The sequence below is a fragment of the Lissotriton vulgaris genome, chromosome 1_1 (assembly GCF_964263255.1).
Source record: "Lissotriton vulgaris chromosome 1_1, aLisVul1.2, whole genome shotgun sequence".
Taxonomy (NCBI): Eukaryota; Metazoa; Chordata; class Amphibia; order Caudata; family Salamandridae; genus Lissotriton; species Lissotriton vulgaris.
The window spans coordinates 360291943-360312683 of NC_141685.1; positions in this window are offsets into that span (position 1 = coordinate 360291943).

Below are 20741 nucleotides of genomic sequence, written 5' to 3' on the forward strand. Positions count from 1 at the left end.
ACGTGGCTCCAGTTAGAAACTGATCCTGCAACGGTATGGGCCATCCCCCAGGGCTACACTTTAAAGCGACTGGATCGCAAGACAGGCAGAGGCGGAGGGCTGGCCATCATCTACAGAGACAAGTATAGATGCCGTGTCACTCCCTCCACCACGCCAGTCTGGGAGAGCCTACACTTCATTCTCTAATTCACCCCCACCACCACCTTTTCAGGCATTCTAGTCTATCAACCGCCTGGTACCCTTAGCGACTTCGTCACAAATATGACGGATGTAGCTGCCAACCTAGTGCTCACCTCAGCAAATCTTACCTTGTTGGGCGACCTGAATCTGCATCTGGACGATCCGCTTGATTCAGCAGCCAACAGTCTTCGACTGAATCTCCAAGCCATTGATCTGCTCCAGAAAGGTTTTCACTCGATGCATACTAAGGGGCATCTCCTAGATCACATCTACAGTAATCTGGACAGCCTAAATGTCGAGTTACCTATACCACTGCCTTGGACTGACCACTACTTGATACCCTTTACATGGTCCACAAGCACCCCCCCCTCATCCTACAAAATCATAACAAACACTGGGGGAGAAAATGGTCTCTCTCCCCTTTTCCAAGTGGAAATCGGCTCTTACCGAACATTTACCTCCGAAGGTGACAAACCTCAACACAGCCACTGCCAATTTTGACAATTGGATTCATAATACCCTTGACCAAGTTCTCCCGAAGGAATCCCTGCATTCGATAAAAAGATCTAAAGTAGCCCCCTGGTACTCCCCTGCCCTGAGAACTATGAAACAATCCTGCCGTAAATTAGAGAGAGCTTGGAGACAAGAACACTCACAACCTAAGAAAGCAGAGTATAGAGCCGCAATCAAGTTATATAAAAATGAACTGAAATCCGCATAAGCCCAATTTTACGATTCTAAAATCAACCTAGCTGCAAATTCGACCAAAGAAATTCTTAAAATTGCCAAGTCACTAATTACCCCCCCCCCCCCCGAGCGTCTATCATTGGACGGCGCGGAAGCCCAATGTAATAACCTAGCCCCCTTTTTCTCCCAGAAGATCCAGGCCATTTACTCCTCCTTCGCCACTGGTAGAAGTGATTCGGAGACTACCGCCGTCACTAATTCTGACCTTCCAGTTCCCTGCTCACTTGATGAGTTCCCTCTCTTAGACTCCATCTCATTAAGGGGAATATTATATGAAAAAATCAATAAACATTTTGACCAAATATTTTTCAAAAAAACATAAACCTTAGGACAATAGTAGAGTAAATGTATTAACGAACCTTCAGCATTGAGACATGACCAACAAGACGATGAAACTGAATTGTTGAATTTGTGAACAAGAGAAGGAGTAATAACAACTTTATTATAAATAAAATAGAGAGATTGTGTTATGTTTGCAGCTTTGGAAGTTTTAAATCATTTCTGTCAAAGTTTGTCCTATTAAGAAATAGAAAATGTTTGGGATAAATCTTGTTCCCACTCAAGTTCAACATTAGACTTATTGCGAGGGCATGGTACAATAGATAAAGTTGTATATATGAATGAGGCACTAGGTATAGTATTAGGAGAACATCATATAAAGGATTGTCAGGTGAAAATGAAAGTAGGAAAGGTTGAGTAGTGAACTTCTGAGGACCATTCTGGAGAGTAGTAACTAGAACATTATCTTGAACTGATCACTCCTGCGCTAGCGCTCTGGGTGACAACACCGTTTTTGTATTGCTGCAAGTGTCTTTTAAAGTTCGTTCTGGTGATTTTAAAAAATATTGCTGTTGTTGCTAAAATCTAATTGTGCGCTGACTCCCCGGTCCACCACAGCGATTTAGGCTGTTTGTTGTGGAGGGAGAACAGAGCGCTCATACTTCCTGGTGGTGCCAATACTCGACGGCCATCTTATGAGGTTGACGCTCCAGTCTTCCTCGAGCCCTGACTACATAGGCTCCCAGCGCTGACGCGCCGAGTACATGTTGAACTGATCACTCCTGCGCTAGCGCTCTGGGTGACAACACCGTTTTTGTATTGCTGCAAGTGTCTTTTAAAGTACGTTCTGGTGATTTTAAAAATATTGCTGTTGTTGCTAAAATCTAATTGTGCGCTGACTCCCCGGTCCACCGCAGCGATTTAGGCTGTTTGTTTTGGAGGGAGAACAGAGCGCTCATACTTCCTGGTGGTGCCAGTACTCGGTGGCCATCTTATGAGGTTGACGCTCCAGTCTTACTCGAGCCCAATCTATATAAGACTCCTGTTCCACCGCGCAGCGGCACGCGCAGCGGGAGCGCCGTAGACGCACCGAAGAGGCGCCTAAGAGAAGCCAGTCTGCGCCAGTCCGTGTCCAGACGCGCCCAGATCCCTGTCCCAGCCCGGCACTATGGTAGGAAATCGCCTTATATACAGCGCCTCCTCCCTGCATGCACTAAGACCCACCGCTAACCCTCTATGTCGACATTCGGTCCTCCCTATAAACTTGAAGGCCCATTGTAAAACATGTAACTGGGGATTGTCCACCCCAAGTACAGGGAAACACCCCCCCCATGCACAATTGGAGGATGTTCCTTCTTAACTGTCGGTCGTTGCCAAAGCATTGTACTGAACTGGCCATGCTGATAGAGCAGCTCAACCCTTACGTCCTCTTTCTAACAGAGACGTGGCTCCAGTTAGAAACTGATCCTGCAACGGTATGGGCCATCCCCCAGGGCTACACTTTAAAGCGACTGGATCGCAAGACAGGCAGAGGCGGAGGGCTGGCCATCATCTACAGAGACAAGTATAGATGCCGTGTCACTCCCTCCACCACGCCAGTCTGGGAGAGCCTACACTTCATTCTCTAATTCACCCCCACCACCACCTTTTCAGGCATTCTAGTCTATCAACCGCCTGGTACCCTTAGCGACTTCGTCACAAATATGACGGATGTAGCTGCCAACCTAGTGCTCACCTCAGCAAATCTTACCTTGTTGGGCGACCTGAATCTGCATCTGGACGATCCGCTTGATTCAGCAGCCAACAGTCTTCGACTGAATCTCCAAGCCATTGATCTGCTCCAGAAAGGTTTTCACTCGATGCATACTAAGGGGCATCTCCTAGATCACATCTACAGTAATCTGGACAGCCTAAATGTCGAGTTACCTATACCACTGCCTTGGACTGACCACTACTTGATACCCTTTACATGGTCCACAAGCACCCCCCCCTCATCCTACAAAATCATAACAAACACTGGGGGAGAAAATGGTCTCTCTCCCCTTTTCCAAGTGGAAATCGGCTCTTACCGAACATTTACCTCCGAAGGTGACAAACCCCAACACAGCCACTGCCAATTTTGACAATTGGATTCATAATACCCTTGACCAAGTTCTCCCGAAGGAATCCCTGCATTCGATAAAAAGATCTAAAGTAGCCCCCTGGTACTCCCCTGCCCTGAGAACTATGAAACAATCCTGCCGTAAATTAGAGAGAGCCTGGAGACAAGAACACTCACAACCTAAGAAAGCAGAGTATAGAGCCGCAATCAAGTTATATAAAAATGAACTGAAATCCGCATAAGCCCAATTTTACGATTCTAAAATCAACCTAGCTGCAAATTCGACCAAAGAAATTCTTAAAATTGCCAAGTCACTAATTACCCCCCCCCCCCCGAGCGTCTATCATTGGACGGCGCGGAAGCCCAATGTAATAACCTAGCCCCCTTTTTCTCCCAGAAGATCCAGGCCATTTACTCCTCCTTCGCCACTGGTAGAAGTGATTCGGAGACTACCGCCGTCACTAATTCTGACCTTCCAGTTCCCTGCTCACTTGATGAGTTCCCTCTCTTAGACTCCATCTCATTAAGGGGAATATTATATGAAAAAATCAATAAACATTTTGACCAAATATTTTTCAAAAAAACATAAACCTTAGGACAATAGTAGAGTAAATGTATTAACGAACCTTCAGCATTGAGACATGACCAACAAGACGATGAAACTGAATTGTTGAATTTGTGAACAAGAGAAGGAGTAATAACAACTTTATTATAAATAAAATAGAGAGATTGTGTTATGTTTGCAGCTTTGGAAGTTTTAAATCATTTCTGTCAAAGTTTGTCCTATTAAGAAATAGAAAATGTTTGGGATAAATCTTGTTCCCACTCAAGTTCAACATTAGACTTATTGCGAGGGCATGGTACAATAGATAAAGTTGTATATATGAATGAGGCACTAGGTATAGTATTAGGAGAACATCATATAAAGGATTGTCAGGTGAAAATGAAAGTAGGAAAGGTTGAGTAGTGAACTTCTGAGGACCATTCTGGAGAGTAGTAACTAGAACATTATCTTGAACTGATCACTCCTGCGCTAGCGCTCTGGGTGACAACACCGTTTTTGTATTGCTGCAAGTGTCTTTTAAAGTTCGTTCTGGTGATTTTAAAAAATATTGCTGTTGTTGCTAAAATCTAATTGTGCGCTGACTCCCCGGTCCACCACAGCGATTTAGGCTGTTTGTTGTGGAGGGAGAACAGAGCGCTCATACTTCCTGGTGGTGCCAATACTCGACGGCCATCTTATGAGGTTGACGCTCCAGTCTTCCTCGAGCCCTGACTACATAGGCTCCCAGCGCTGACGCGCCGAGTACATGTTGAACTGATCACTCCTGCGCTAGCGCTCTGGGTGACAACACCGTTTTTGTATTGCTGCAAGTGTCTTTTAAAGTACGTTCTGGTGATTTTAAAAATATTGCTGTTGTTGCTAAAATCTAATTGTGCGCTGACTCCCCGGTCCACCGCAGCGATTTAGGCTGTTTGTTTTGGAGGGAGAACAGAGCGCTCATACTTCCTGGTGGTGCCAGTACTCGGTGGCCATCTTATGAGGTTGACGCTCCAGTCTTACTCGAGCCCAATCTATATAAGACTCCTGTTCCACCGCGCAGCGGCACGCGCAGCGGGAGCGCCGTAGACGCACCGAAGAGGCGCCTAAGAGAAGCCAGTCTGCGCCAGTCCGTGTCCAGACGCGCCCAGATCCCTGTCCCAGCCCGGCACTATGGTAGGAAATCGCCTTATATACAGCGCCTCCTCCCTGCATGCACTAAGACCCACCGCTAACCCTCTATGTCGACATTCGGTCCTCCCTATAAACTTGAAGGCCCATTGTAAAACATGTAACTGGGGATTGTCCACCCCAAGTACAGGGAAACACCCCCCCCATGCACAATTGGAGGATGTTCCTTCTTAACTGTCGGTCGTTGCCAAAGCATTGTACTGAACTGGCCATGCTGATAGAGCAGCTCAACCCTTACGTCCTCTTTCTAACAGAGACGTGGCTCCAGTTAGAAACTGATCCTGCAACGGTATGGGCCATCCCCCAGGGCTACACTTTAAAGCGACTGGATCGCAAGACAGGCAGAGGCGGAGGGCTGGCCATCATCTACAGAGACAAGTATAGATGCCGTGTCACTCCCTCCACCACGCCAGTCTGGGAGAGCCTACACTTCATTCTCTAATTCACCCCCACCACCACCTTTTCAGGCATTCTAGTCTATCAACCGCCTGGTACCCTTAGCGACTTCGTCACAAATATGACGGATGTAGCTGCCAACCTAGTGCTCACCTCAGCAAATCTTACCTTGTTGGGCGACCTGAATCTGCATCTGGACGATCCGCTTGATTCAGCAGCCAACAGTCTTCGACTGAATCTCCAAGCCATTGATCTGCTCCAGAAAGGTTTTCACTCGATGCATACTAAGGGGCATCTCCTAGATCACATCTACAGTAATCTGGACAGCCTAAATGTCGAGTTACCTATACCACTGCCTTGGACTGACCACTACTTGATACCCTTTACATGGTCCACAAGCACCCCCCCCTCATCCTACAAAATCATAACAAACACTGGGGGAGAAAATGGTCTCTCTCCCCTTTTCCAAGTGGAAATCGGCTCTTACCGAACATTTACCTCCGAAGGTGACAAACCCCAACACAGCCACTGCCAATTTTGACAATTGGATTCATAATACCCTTGACCAAGTTCTCCCGAAGGAATCCCTGCATTCGATAAAAAGATCTAAAGTAGCCCCCTGGTACTCCCCTGCCCTGAGAACTATGAAACAATCCTGCCGTAAATTAGAGAGAGCTTGGAGACAAGAACACTCACAACCTAAGAAAGCAGAGTATAGAGCCGCAATCAAGTTATATAAAAATGAACTGAAATCCGCATAAGCCCAATTTTACGATTCTAAAATCAACCTAGCTGCAAATTCGACCAAAGAAATTCTTAAAATTGCCAAGTCACTAATTCCCCCCCCCCCCGAGCGTCTATCATTGGACGGCGCGGAAGCCCAATGTAATAACCTAGCCCCCTTTTTCTCCCAGAAGATCCAGGCCATTTACTCCTCCTTCGCCACTGGTAGAAGTGATTCGGAGACTACCGCCGTCACTAATTCTGACCTTCCAGTTCCCTGCTCACTTGATGAGTTCCCTCTCTTAGACTCCATCTCATTAGACAGAATGATCCCTAAAGTCACCTCGGAATCCCCTAATGACCCAGCACCCCCGCAGACCCTCACCAAGGTCATTGATGCCATTCGCCCGGTCATCCTAGATGTCCTTAACTCCTCCATCACCTCTAGCTCTGTCCCAGTTCCGTGGAAATGTGCGATGGTTAAAGCCCTTTTCAAAAAGCCTACCTTAGATCAGAACAACTTGGCCAACTTTTGCCAATCTCCTTACTCCCCTGGATGAGCAAGCTGCTTGAGAGGCACATTAATAACATCCTAGTAGATTATTTAGAATCTAACAGTCTGCTATGTGCCTCTCAGACAGGATTCCGCCCTCAACACGGAACCGAAACTGCTCTACTAGCAGTAACGAAAGAAACAAGATCTGTGCTGGACCAGGGAGGGAAAGCAGCCATCATACTATTAGACCTCAGCGCCGCATTCGATACGGTTAACCATGCCACACTATTACATCACCTGAAGGGCATGGGCGTGTCGGACACGGGCCTGGAATGGCTGACCTCCTTCCTGGACGAGCGCTTCTTCCAGGTGTTCGAGGGTGAGGTAGTCTCCTCCAAGCAACCACTCAGCTGTGGGGTTCCCCAGGGATCTGCCCTAAGCCCCACACTTTTTAATGTCTTCATGAGACCTCTAGCAGAGATAGTCCATCCCTTCGGTGTGCGTATTGTCACCTACGCGGACGACACCCAATTGGTGGTCTCCTTGGACCACACTGAGGGGTCGTCCAACACCCTGGGCCCCTGTCTAGAGGCTGTAGCCAAGTGGATGCAATCCTCTTGTCTCAGACTTAACGGGGAGAAGACGGAGATTATGCTACTGGGCAACCCTGCACCGACCACTCTGGCTTCCATCTGGCCCACATGTCTTGGCTCTCCTCCTCCCCCTAAACCTCAGATAAAGAGCCTTGGACTTTGGCTCGATAAAGCGTTAGACTTCTCTGTCCAGGCCAACAGATTGGCATCCACGTGTGTCGGGCTAATGAGAATGCTCTGGAAGGTGCTCCCTCTGCTTCCATTCCAGGCGAGGAGAATCATGGTTCAGGCCCTGATACTCTCCCGCCTGGATTATGGAAATGCTTAATATCTAGGAGCCCCGGCAGCAGTGACCAATAGACTCCAAGTCACTCAAAACTGCGCTGCCCGATTATAATTTAACATTCAGCGTTGGCATTCAGCCAAGAAGGCCCTAAAACAACTACACTGGCTCCCAGTGAATGCTAGAGTACACTTTAAGACCATGCGCATTGTGCATAAATCCTTTCATCGAACGGGTCCTGCCATCCTGTTCCCCCTAGATGTGCCCTACACTCCTTCCAGAGCCCTCAGCTCCGGTGCTTTGCATCTAGCCACCACAACTAAAATCAACAAAGCCCGATGGGGCGGCCGTTCATTCTCGCACACTGCTGCGAGAATCTGGAATTCTCTCCCGCTGGATCTCAGAGAGAATAATAACCGGATGGCATTCAGGAAAGCTTTGAAAACCCACCAGTTTTCAAAAGCGTGTTAACCCACCCTGTTCCTCGCCACAGTAATCAGTTAAAGCGCTGCGAGGCCTCCGTGTAGTTATGCGCTATACAAATATAATTTTTCATTTCATTTCATTGTTGAATACATGAATCAGGTAGATTAAAATTCTCTTGCAATTGATGGAAAGGTATAATTAAATCATTTGCAAACATTTGATAAACATAAAATATGCCCTTTTCTTTCCAATGTTTTGTAATAAAATGATTTGTAATGAAATGTAATGTGTTTATTAAACCAAAGTGGGGAAGCAAGGAAAGATTGATATTCGTCAAAAGCTTTAAATAAAAGTGTGTGTAGTGGTGGTGAGAATATTTCAAAATTGGATATTGAGAAATAAAAGAGCAATTGGTCATAAATATCACATCCTGAAAAGAAAAATCATTTAACAAAGAATTTTCAACAGAAACCCATGGCGGTTTAAGTACATTTTGATAATCTTTAGACAAAGCATAAAATTGGCGAATCAAAAATGCATTATGATATAATCTAAAATTAGGAAAACTAACACCCCATTCAGATTTGGGACGGGATTATTTGGATAGTGCAATTCGAGCACGTTTATTGTACCAAAGACACTTAGTACAAATTGAGTTAATCTGGGAAAAATAATAACTAGGAATTTTGAAAGGTAACATTGACAGACTAAATAATACTTGGGGAACAATCATCATTTTAATTGTATCAAGTCTGCCCCACCAAGATAACAATAAGGGAGACCAAGAGGACAGCAAATTGGTAACTTTGAGTTTCAGGGCAGTAAAGTTGTGGGATAATGTATCACGAATATTAGAGGAAACCCAAATACCTAAATATTTAAGTTTTTTGGGGACACCATGTAAAGTTAGAAGAAGCGAACAAATGTTGATAACATGAAGCATTTAATGGTAAAATCTATGTTTTGGAAAAATTTCGTTTGTAACCGGAAACTTGAGAGAAGGATAACGTTTCTTGTCAAAAGTGGGGAAGAGAGGATATGGGGTCAGACATGTAGACAAGAATGTTGTCTGCATATGCAGATAGTTTAATGTGAAGGGATTTTAGTTTAAAACCAGAAATCTGACTATTATTTCCGAGGCGTTGAAGGAAGGGTTCCAAACATAACAAAAAGAGTAATGGGTAAAGGGGACAACCTTGGTGTGCACCTCTTTGCAGACAAAAATAAGGTGAGAAGAGACCATTTACAAAAACACATGCTTTCAGATCAGTGTATAGCAGTTTAATGTAGGAAATGAACTTAGGCCCAAAACCAAACCACTGTAAAGTATGAATCATAAAATCCCAATTAATACGGTCAAAAGCTTTTTCAGCATCTAGAGATAGGGCTGCTAAGGGAGATGGGTATTTTTTGCTAAGGGTATGAATATTAGAGAACATTCTGCCATTATCAGAGGCTAAACGACCTTTGACAAAACCAGTTTGATCTGGGTTAATAAAAATGGGAATAAAATTTTCAAATCTGGTGGCTAAAATCTTAGCAAAAATTTTACAATCATAGTTGATTAATGATATAGGGAAAAAATTCTTACAAAAGGAGGGATCTTTGTTCGGTTTAGGAATAACAATAATAAGGGCTTCTAAAAAAGAGCCAGATGCCTTGGAATTGGAAAGGAATTAATTAAAAATTTCCAGTGATTTAGGAGCAAAAATGGAAGAAAAAGCTGAAACTAACTCTACCGAAAAACCTTCAGGACCAGGGGCTTTTGATTTTTTCAGGGACCTGAGGGCACCAGGGATTTCTTGGAGAAAAATATCTTCCTCAAGAGAGGCAAGAATATCAGGAGGGGAAGCAGGTTTGGGAATATTTTGGAAAAAATAAGTAAAATCTCCCTCAGTTGGGCAAGCAGTATCAGTATATAAGTTATTATAATAGGATTGAAAAACATCAATAATATCAGAATCAGAAGAGATGAGTTGATTGTTTATTTCTGAAAGGATAGGGCCAATATTTTGGCGTTCTGATTTTATTTTTAAATAGTTTGCCAGCATTCGCCCAGCTTTGTTTTGACCTCTGTGGACATTTGTGGGGGCATATACCTGGTCTGCTGCTGTTCCTTTTGTTCCGCCGCTGGTGGCCCTGGTCCCCCTCCCGCTGCCGCAGCTCCACTCCAACGCAGCGCAGCCATTGAGGAGAGGGGGGACTACAATCACCAGGAGCCTTTGCGGCGGAAGCCGCCACCGCCCGTACCGCGCCCGGAGGCGCTTTAATCAGAGGAGAGCCCCGATGGAGCGGGTGCTCTGTGGATATTTGTGGGGGCATATACCTAGTCTGCTGCTGTTCCTTTGGTTCCGCTGCCGGTCGCCCTGGTCCCCCTCCCGCTGCCGCAGCTCCACTCCAACATAGCGCTGCCATAGAGGAGAGGGGGGACCACAATCCTTGTTAGCCTTCGCGGCGGAAGCCACCACCACCCATACCGCACCCGGAGGCGCTTAAATCAGAGGACAGCCCTGGTGGAGTGGGTGCTCTGTGGACATTTGTGGGGGCATATACCTGGTCTGCTGCTGTTCCTTTTGTTCCACTGCTAGTCGCCCTGGTCCACCTCCCGTAGCTCCACTCCAAAGTAGCGCGGCCATAGAGGAGAGGGGGGACTACAATCCCCGGGAGCCTTTGCGGCGGAAGCCGCCACCGCCCATACCGCGCCCTAGGCGCTTAAATCAGAGGAGAGCCCCCACATCACGGGATCGCACGTGGGTCGTGCCAGGTTAAGCCTGGGTCAAGGGCGGGACTGTCTGTGGCCGTCCGGGGCCAGAAGAGGCCGGGCCGGGCCACCTCCCTTGGCTCTCAAACGAGGGCCTTGAGATATCCTGGACTGGGTATGGAACATTGCCATTGACTGTATTGTGTTATTGATTTCCCCCCACTGATACTCAATTCAGGTTGAGCAATCCCATTAAAGTGTGGCCAGGGACCAAGGCATCAGACTGTCCTGCTCCTGGTCATCTCATTCACGTTTATTAGGGGCTCCATCTGGGGGGCAAAGCTGGGGAGTGTCGCCGTGTTAATTCCCTTTTTATAATCTTGGGATGCCTAGAGGTTTTGGTGGTTATTGTCTTACTGCAGCGATTCCCTGCTAAGTTATCTGTTTATGCGTAGAGGATTTGTAAAGTGTGAATACAGTGAAACTTGGCGATCCTTAGTGATACTTCAGTGCGGTTAACTATCAAGGGAATACCTAATAATTGGATAACAAAATGAGCAAACCGAAATGTATAACGAGAACCCTAGATGGTTTTATAATACGTGCTGAATCACTTATAAATCATGAGATAGCACTTGTGGAAAAAAGGTTGTAATTGGAACCCTCACCCTTACATTCATCAAAAGCACTCAGCCCACTAGTTCGCTCAAATTCTCCACAATTAATTTTAAGCGAAAATACTTCATCTTTTGTACACACATCAGAGAGTATAATAGTGGATCCTCCCCTGGCTACTGATAGAATGCAGTTGGACCGATGGTGACTAGACAGAGGGGGACACGGAAAGGGACTCAGGAACAAAGTAAAGCAAAACCTATGCTACAAAGGAAAAGGACATATAATAAAAAGGGAGGTGTGGGTGTGAAACAGAATCCAGTGAATAGTCAGAATGAACCGAGTGATAATAGTAGCTTCAAAAGTAGATCTTTTGCCACACAAACTGAGATGCCCTATTCTCCGCTGCCCATCGGTACCAATAGTATGGTGGAGTCATTGGAAACTGTTGTTGCAGATATCTTCAAATCCACTCTGCAATCAGTACAGGTGCAAATAAACCATCTTATGGTCTCCAGGATGAAGGATTTAGATGACAAAATCCAAGGTATAAAACAGGCATTAATGGAACTGGATGTTATGATTAAAAAGGAGAAAGATATTTTTGAAGAAGGTGCTAAAGCATTTGTGGAAAAAACACTAAGCGAAGTCAGAGTTAAAGAAGGGATCCCAAATACGAAGACCATGGCACAGACAGTGTAACTCCCTCGGTTGAATCAGCCATCCCAAGTGAGAGAATTCGATTATCAAATGTGACTGAACCACGAATTAATATCTCCGGTTCAGGGGGTAGAAGGCTTGATCAAGTATCAGGGAATTTGGGTCATTGTAGGAATAGTAATTTGCCTTTACCCATATCCAAGCCTAATGATCCCGATGTAACCCCTAATAGTGACAATTTAACATTACCTCCAGCAGCATGCCCATATGTTTTAGTTTTAACTGGAGTACCAGCACTGAGGAGAGATCAAACAGAAACTTGGCACAGCAATAAGAATAAGGTTGTGGATTGCCTACAAAAGTATAAAGGACTCAGCTCACAAAAAACGAATGAGATTATCATGGTTCGAAGGGTAGGTTGGGTGGGAGAGCAAAAGAAAGACGTTGATGGGGACTGTATAGTCGTAAATTTTATTCGCCCTAACACAGTACGTCACCTTTTGAGAGTATGTGATGAGTCCCAGAAGACACGCACTAATATTCATGCTCTCCCACTAAGGTACTTTTATAGATCATCGATTGAGGGAGCAGGCAGGAAGCCGGTTACTCTGTTTCCTCTTCACATCTCCAATAAATTCTGGGATCTACCAACTTTGGAGATGAATAAGAGGTAGGCATGGATTTATGCGGGCGAAAAGAGCCTAATGTTTTCCCACAAGAAACCGCTGTTCAAGCGTTGAACAAGGCAGCAATAGGAATTGACGTTCAGGTGAGTCAGGGTCCGCCTCCATCAACGGGTGTTGAAGGAGTAATATATAGGGCTAATACTGGCACCAATGTAGGTATCCAAGATGTAAATTTAGATGATCACGGGATAGATAGGATGGGTTGTACACCGCCAAACCTATTTTTAACATCATGGAATATAGTGGGCCTTATGAAAAACTTGTGTGGTCCTGAATGGAGCAATTACATAGATTCTAGCGATATTAGCTTCCTACAGGAAACATGGGCTCTGAAAACATCGCATAGAGTCGGATATAGGACCTACAATATTGAGGCAGTAGCCTCAGTTAGAGGTAGGCTCTCTGGGAGACTCACTATATGGGTAAAGGTATCCCTGGAGATCCGCATAACTTTATTAGTTTTTGATTCAGTGGACATACTTGGCCTGAAGGTTAATACCAAAGAAGGCAGGATTCTCCTCCTATTTAACATTTATAACAGACCATGCAGCTTATCTAGGTAGTATCAGACACTGGAAAAATTAGATAGCTTTATAAATGGTTTGGAAGAGATACCGAGTATGATAATAGGTGGAGACCTGAACTGTAACTATGAGCCAATTGTGGGTCTCGGTGACGTTTTTGATGAAGAGGACAGAGCTAATAACATTCCACCTTTATCTAACATTGAGGCGGTGCGTTGTACTCCCCTAGCAGTCCAAAAAATGAGGTTGGCAACTGTATATGGGATGAGGGCCTGCAATGGGCATCTCCCCTCTGATTCCCATAAGGCTGCAACTTTTGTAAAGAACAACTCCCAAAGCAAAATCGACTATATCCTTGCAACCTTTGATATCTGGCCATATTTGATAGGCCTAGAGATTATGCCCAGGTTTGAAAGCGATCATCGTCCACTTCAATTGATACTCGCCCGTGCTTATTTCCCAGTGATAGTGAAGTGATTGGAAGCCCCATTCTGACTAACTCCAACAATGATGCTCCATTAGTAAGCAATAACAGACGATCGCTCAAATGGGTTCAAATATTGGATCATGGAGAAGTGTTAGCGTGTATTTACTCGCTTTTAGCAGACACTTTCTCCAGTCATACAATTCAATCAGCAGGGGACTATACTTTTATCGAGCTACATAATGGGTTATTCAAAGCATTAATACCATTTATTAAAAATTGCCTAAAAACACTGTCAAAAGAACAATAGCTTAGTTGGCAGACAATCGTGGTATGATAAGGACTGCCATATTGGCAAGGCTACTCTTTTAGAAAAGTAAAGCACCAGAAGTGATCAAGGTGGCAAGAAAAGAAAATAAAATGACCCAGGCAAAAGCTAGATCAAACTGGGATGAGGAAAGTTGGGCGAATATGTTATCGGCAGCAAAGAATAAGGACAATGTGGGGTTCTGGAGATTGGTGGCAAATGGGAATCATGTAGGAAGAGTGGCTCAGGATGTGTTCCTTGATGAGCAGACCTAAGTTGACCACTTCTCTCATTTATATAAAGCCCCAGAACATACGGGGTCAAGGGAAAATGATCAGCCCTGGCATTCTTCATGCACTTGCACTTTAGAGTTTGTTATAGGAGAAACTGAGCTAGCTATTAACATGGTTAAAAATGGTAAGGCACCAGGCCTAGACAAAGTCCCAGGCAACTTATGTAAACACAAGATAAACATCTGGGCACCCTATATTAACCATCTTTTTAATATGCTAGTAGCAGGTGCAGATTATCCTGACAGTTGGTGGGGCGTGGAAATTGTTTTAATTTTTAAAAAGGGCGATAGGAATGACCCGTACAACTATCGCCCAATTAGTTTAATGGATATTTTACAAAAGATATTTGCCAGGCATATTTTAATACGTATGAACTCTTGGATGGATGAGAATGCCATACTTACTAAGTTCCAATCAGGTTTTAGGAGTAGTATAAGTACTATTGATCAAGTTTTTAGATTTTGTTGCCTTTGCTGGAAGTATGTTTATTTAAGGAAAGAGCACATATATGTTGCTTTTGTAGACCTTAGGACTGCATTTGATTTAGTTTTGCGGGATCTTTTATGGGACTGCCTGTATTCGCAGGGGTTGCCGGTATGCTTACTCCAACAGATCATAAGGCTACATGAAAACAATTATGCAAGAGTGTGCTGGGGACCAAACAAACTGAAAAAAGCTATCCCGTAATGGGTGGTGTCCGCCAAGGGTGTGTGCTGGCTCCCACGCTTTTCTCCTTATTTGTTAATGATATTCCTGCACACTTGGAGGATTGTAAAAATGATTGCCCCAGGCTAAATGGAGTAAGGGTCCCTGCCCTCTTATTTGCAGATGACACAATTTTAATTTAGCAAACACCAAAAGGTCTGCAATCCCTTTTAAACTCATTTCAACTCTAATGTATTAAAATAGGCTTGGAGATCAATACGAAAAAAACAAAATGTATGGCCATAAATCCTCATAAAAGCTTCAAGGGGAATTTATTTTTAAATTATCAAAAATTGGAACTAGTGTCAAATTTTACCTACCTGGGTGTTTCTTTAGATTCAAAGCATTCGTGGAAAACCCAAGCAGAGAAGAGTAAAATGATTTTATCTCAGAACACTTTTCCTATTTTAAAGAAACATGGGGCGAGTCAGAGTAAGGCAGTATCCCCAGCATTAGAAGTGTTTAAGTTCAAGGCCCAGTCTGCAGCGCTATACGGTGCAGAAATATGGGGGCCAATAGCTGGGAATCTTTTTATGAGAAGTGAAAATAATTTTTATAGAAACCTTCTAAGATTACCTAAACGAACCCCACTTTTACCTTTACTGCTAGACCTAAATATGAAGCGCACAGACCATTATGCAATCCTACGTCCATTATCCTTTTGGGTGAGACTCTGGTGTACTCCAGAACTCGAAGATTACAGAGATGGCCTTCTTGAAATAATGAGATTGTATCTGCATAATTCCAATGCATGGTTGAAACATGTGCGAACATTGTTGTGTAGAATTGGGCTGTCCCATTTTTGGGAAGAGCCCTCAAGTCTAACGCAAAGCGCTAAGAAATTGGTGAAAACAAATTTCTGGGCTTATATAATATGCAATCTTCAAACTGCCATGCTGGTGGATCAATGATAAGTAATGTTTTGGTTTATAAGGATACTCCATACGTTGAGGACTTCTTAGACGAGGTCGGACCACCTTTGGCTAAAAGCCTATACTTGAAATTCAGGTATGGAATGCTGAAAACTAATGTAACTCTAGCAAGGTGGCCTAAGTCCATGGGACCGATAACAAGTGAGATATGCATGTGGTGTCAGAACTGTACTAAAGAAGATGACAACCATATCCTCTTTTTCTGTGCAGCATATGTGACTGCCAGGAAAAGATGGATTAAGCCACTGTGCAATGCCATTGGCGTACGCTCATATAATGAAGCATATAGGATTATGAAAACGGACACCAGGCAAGTGATTGTCTTCGGCGTCAGCAGATTCCTTTTGGCACTTAGCTTTGAACGTAAAGAAATGGGTCTGAACTTATAAATTATCAGGAATGTGTTTGAGTACTCTGTATCCGATGTGTGTTCCGATTTATTGAATGGCAGTACAATTATGAATTTTTGAGAAGAAATTAATATTGGAACAGTTAATGTTTTTATATACGCCTTTTTAACTAAATTATGGATTTTATTGTATTTATTTCCTAACCCCATCTAACTGTATGTAAATCTACTTATTCCTCTATTTACAAATGTCTATGTACTGTTGTTTTTATGATTCTTTTATGGCTCTAATTGGCCGAAATAAAGATTTATGAACAACCTCATGATATTTAGATTTGATCTTAAGGAGAACGTTGCAAGCATTAACAGTGACAATTTTATCGAGAGAATTGATTTGGCTTTAATTAAATCTTGTAAAGAGGAAGAGGATCTAGAGGAGAAGTATTTATGTTCCAAAGTTTTAATGAGACTTAGTGTTTCTGTATATTATTTACTCAACAATTTTTTCTTCTTAGATGAATAAACAATGGTGCGCTCTAAATGATGCTTTAAAAGCATCCCAGTTATTATGTACTGAGGTATCTAGTGATTTATTAAAATCGAAAAATTATTTAATAAAAGTGTTTGCTTCTGAAATAAGTGTATGGTCAGCTAAAAGGTAATTATTAAATGGCCAGAGACCTTGTTTGAGGGGTGATAGGGATGCATCAATATAGGTGGAGACGGGAGCATGGTCAGAGATAAAAATAGAACCAATTTCAGATGATTGGAGACAAGGTAACAATGATTTAGAAATGAAAATATAATCAATATGAGACCTTGTGTGGTGAACAGGAGAACAAAAGGTAAATTCAGAGGCGTCAGGATTACATGTTTTCCAATAATCAAATAAAGGACGAGAGGAAATAGCTGTTTGAAATGGTTTATGGGTCTTATCAGGTTTAAATTTATAATTAGATATTCTGTCTGAGAAAGGGTCTAATCAATTATTAAAATTGCCACCAATCATCACATTAGAGTTAGAGATAGACAACAATTTCATTTTTATAGTATTCCGAAATTCTGTGTCTGGTTTCACAGGACCATAAACATTGAAAAAAGTAATTAATGTTTTGTTAATAGTAGAATCAACTAACACCCAACGACCATTAGAATCACATTCTGACGACACTATTTGAGCATGAAGAGATTTGTGAAACAGTATAGCAACACCACCGTGATGATCAATAGCAGGTGAAAAAACAACTTGGTTAACTCAATTGCTTTTGAGTTTTAAAGATTCAACATCATTACAGTGGGTTTCCTGTAAAAAAGCAACTTGAGCATTAAGTTTAGCTAAATGAGACAATACCTTTTGACGTTTAACAGGATGACCTAGACCACAAACATTCCACAAGACGACATTAACCATGGAGATGGTTTAGGGAGAGTGGATGAAACAGGAACATGATACTGCATATTCAACATAAAAGAAACTGTGGGACCAATGAAAAAGACAAGAGAGACACCAATTATTGCGTGATGAATAAAGAACATTACAAAGGACAAAACATGTAATGAACAACAGAATCGCCAAAAAGAGAAAATAATAAGAATGGGAAAGAACGAAAGAAAGGGGAGAAGGACAGGAAGATAGAAGAAGAAAATAGGTAGAGAGATCAAGGAGGAAAATCCAGATCTGATGAAAGAGAGAAACACAAGTTGAGAGAAGCATGGTGACAGTGAAGAACACGGACACCCATAAGAGAAAAATCAAAATCAAAAGTAGAACCTCAAAAAGAAAAAGATAACCGACAACTAGAAAATATTATGCAAACATCAGATAACAGATTAACAACCCTGAAAAAGGAAAATAAGTTAATTAGAAGTGTCCACACTGCGAGAGGAAATAGTATTGAGAAAGAGTTACGTTTATCAGGATCATCAAAAGATGTTGAGCGACCATCATGTGTTATTTTACAGAGGCACAGGTGGAGAATTCCGAATTAGATGTTCAGTTGTCTCATTTGAGGGCGGAGAGCAAGAAATAATTTGCGACTGGCATTTGCTGCATTAGAAACATATTGTGAAATAAAAATGTTATGAACTGACCAGGTAAGACGACATTGAAGTCTCACTGCCCTCAAGACGTGCATCCGTTCAGTAAACTCCAGAAAAAGCCGTATGATCCCATGTGGTCTAGTTGATGCAGGATTTGGACGACCCATACGGTGTGCTCTTTGAATTTTTAGAGGAGATGGTGATGGTTGCAGTTCTAACAGTTCTGGAAGAAACTTCTGTAAAAAAGCCACCAAATGAGAGCCTTCAATATTTTCCGGTAAACCGTAACCCGTAAAGGGGTAGATTATTTCTGAGATTACGATTTTCAAGGTCCTTTAACTTTTAACTTGAGAATTTCTGACTCAAGTAATGGAATCTTAGAAGAAACATATTGTAGGTCGCTGACCCGTTGTTCAAGTTCAAGCCCATTTCCTTCCATGATGATCCATCTTTCTTCAATCTGTTTTAATTTTTCATTAGTAGTGGACATAAATGGTTGAAGACCACAAACTTCATCTAGTATAGAGTCCAAAACTGGATTCTGCAAGGAGAGGATAGGTGAAGGTGGGTCATTTTTATGCCTTTTAGATTTTGTACCAGTGGAAGAAGATCTAACTGAATGAAGGTCGTTGACCATGGTTGAAAAATTGAAAGAAAATCAGTGGTAATATGAGACTGATATTGAGAAAAGACAAAATGGCGACTGAAAGCACTTCTTATGAGGATGAAGAGTAAAATAATTCAAAGGTACCACATATAGCAACTCATTTGGCCTTCAAACCCTTAAGTCACCATAAAAAAACATAAAAAACTGGTGGGAAAGTAACTCTATGATGACAGAATTAAGAGACACAGAGCTTGAAAAAGGCATATGAAGCGTACACTGGCCAGAAAGCTCCCACTATCTCCTGAGTGAAGAAAGGAGCCCTCATTGGAGAGACATTAGGCATTCAAAAAAGGCATAAAATTGCATAATAGCAACAGTATTTGGTGTGCAGGCAGAGATTCAATAAGAAAGGATCCAAATGCTGATGAAACAATTGAATATACTGCAGCAGAAAACATATTAGGGCACTGAAGGCAGTAAAAGCGGCAGGAATAAACGAGCGCGAGCGCCGCAGTAGAAAATGGCGGCCACGCGCATTGCACTGAGGAGAAGTTGGCGCAACGCCAAAATCAGTGCAGGAATGTCCATCGAAACACTCCAGAAGACTCACCCCGCCTTCACATTGCTATAAATACCGCAGGAGGTCAGAAGAGGCTCCAGGGTCGGGAAAGAGATACGTGTCTCAACGGAGCTCACTCGGGACCCGCCACATTGCTTCGGCAGTCAAGCCACGCCCCCCAAGTTCTGACCTAAATGAACCGCAAATAGTTTGGAACGAAGGACACATGTGGGAGGTCGAAGAAAGGTGTGAACTAAGGAGAGGGAGAGCTCAAGGCCTGCCAGACTGAGGAGCAGCACACCATTGTTCTGAGGAGAGCAAGGGTAGGCACAGAGCACCTTTCTAGGCCAAATCCGAGGTAGAGTTAGAGGAGAGGGTTTTGGCTGGGACCTGGGTCTCACCAGATCACCAATGTAGAAGAGCTGCCAACCAGGAAATCAGGGACTATATTTGCCTTGTACAAACTCAATTGTGACGTAGAAGGTAGCTCTTGTGAACATGCAAAGGTAGATGGTACCTTTGCATGTTCACAGGAGCAGCAGCGACAAAGACGTCTGCTGTCCCTCCCAGACGCACAGGATAGATAGAATAATCCCAAGGGATATAGTGGCCTGAGAGGAAGGTGAGATTGTCGCAAGACCATTTTGCCACCTGCTAGCCCGCTGGACCGAGGGAAAGGATCAGTATGATAGGCCATGGCCCAAGGACGGATCCTTCAAACCAGAGGACATGGCTGTCATGGAAGACTGCATCCAGAATGGAGAGGGAGATTCAAAGTGGAGCTTCCCCTATATGCAGGTATGCCTATGTAGATGGGAATGCTATATTGGGGAAAAACAGTGGAGCTCCCCCATACCACTGCTGCAGAAGGGAAGGCCAGGGGCCATCTATGTGCCCTTGGCCCAGATGGATAAAGAAGGGCTAAGGATCAAATTGCTGCCCTTAATAGATGGATTGGGGAAATGGATCTCATGTTTTAAGAAGAACACCTCAGGAGTAAATCTAGCATTAGGCGATGTTAAAAGTATGCTAAGTGTCCTCATCGGAGAACAGACTAACACAGTGGTCACCTGATCTTGCATCCCAGCAGTCACTGACAAACACCGAGCATGATGGGGCCGCATTCAATTTGTACCGGCACCAGATCTGGATGCGTCTGAGGGAAATATTTCTGACTGCACGGATGTAGGAGGGTTAATGGCAGAAACTATAAAACCTGGGGAGAAGATAATTGGGATTTTAGATAGAATGAGAGAACGTTGGGGACAGGAGACCGGACAGTCATGGGTTGATATTGGCCCGCAAGTCACGTTCTTCTATAACATCCTCATAAAGGGGCTGCCCACCAAAAAAACAGACTGGTTTGGATAGCATATTATGGTT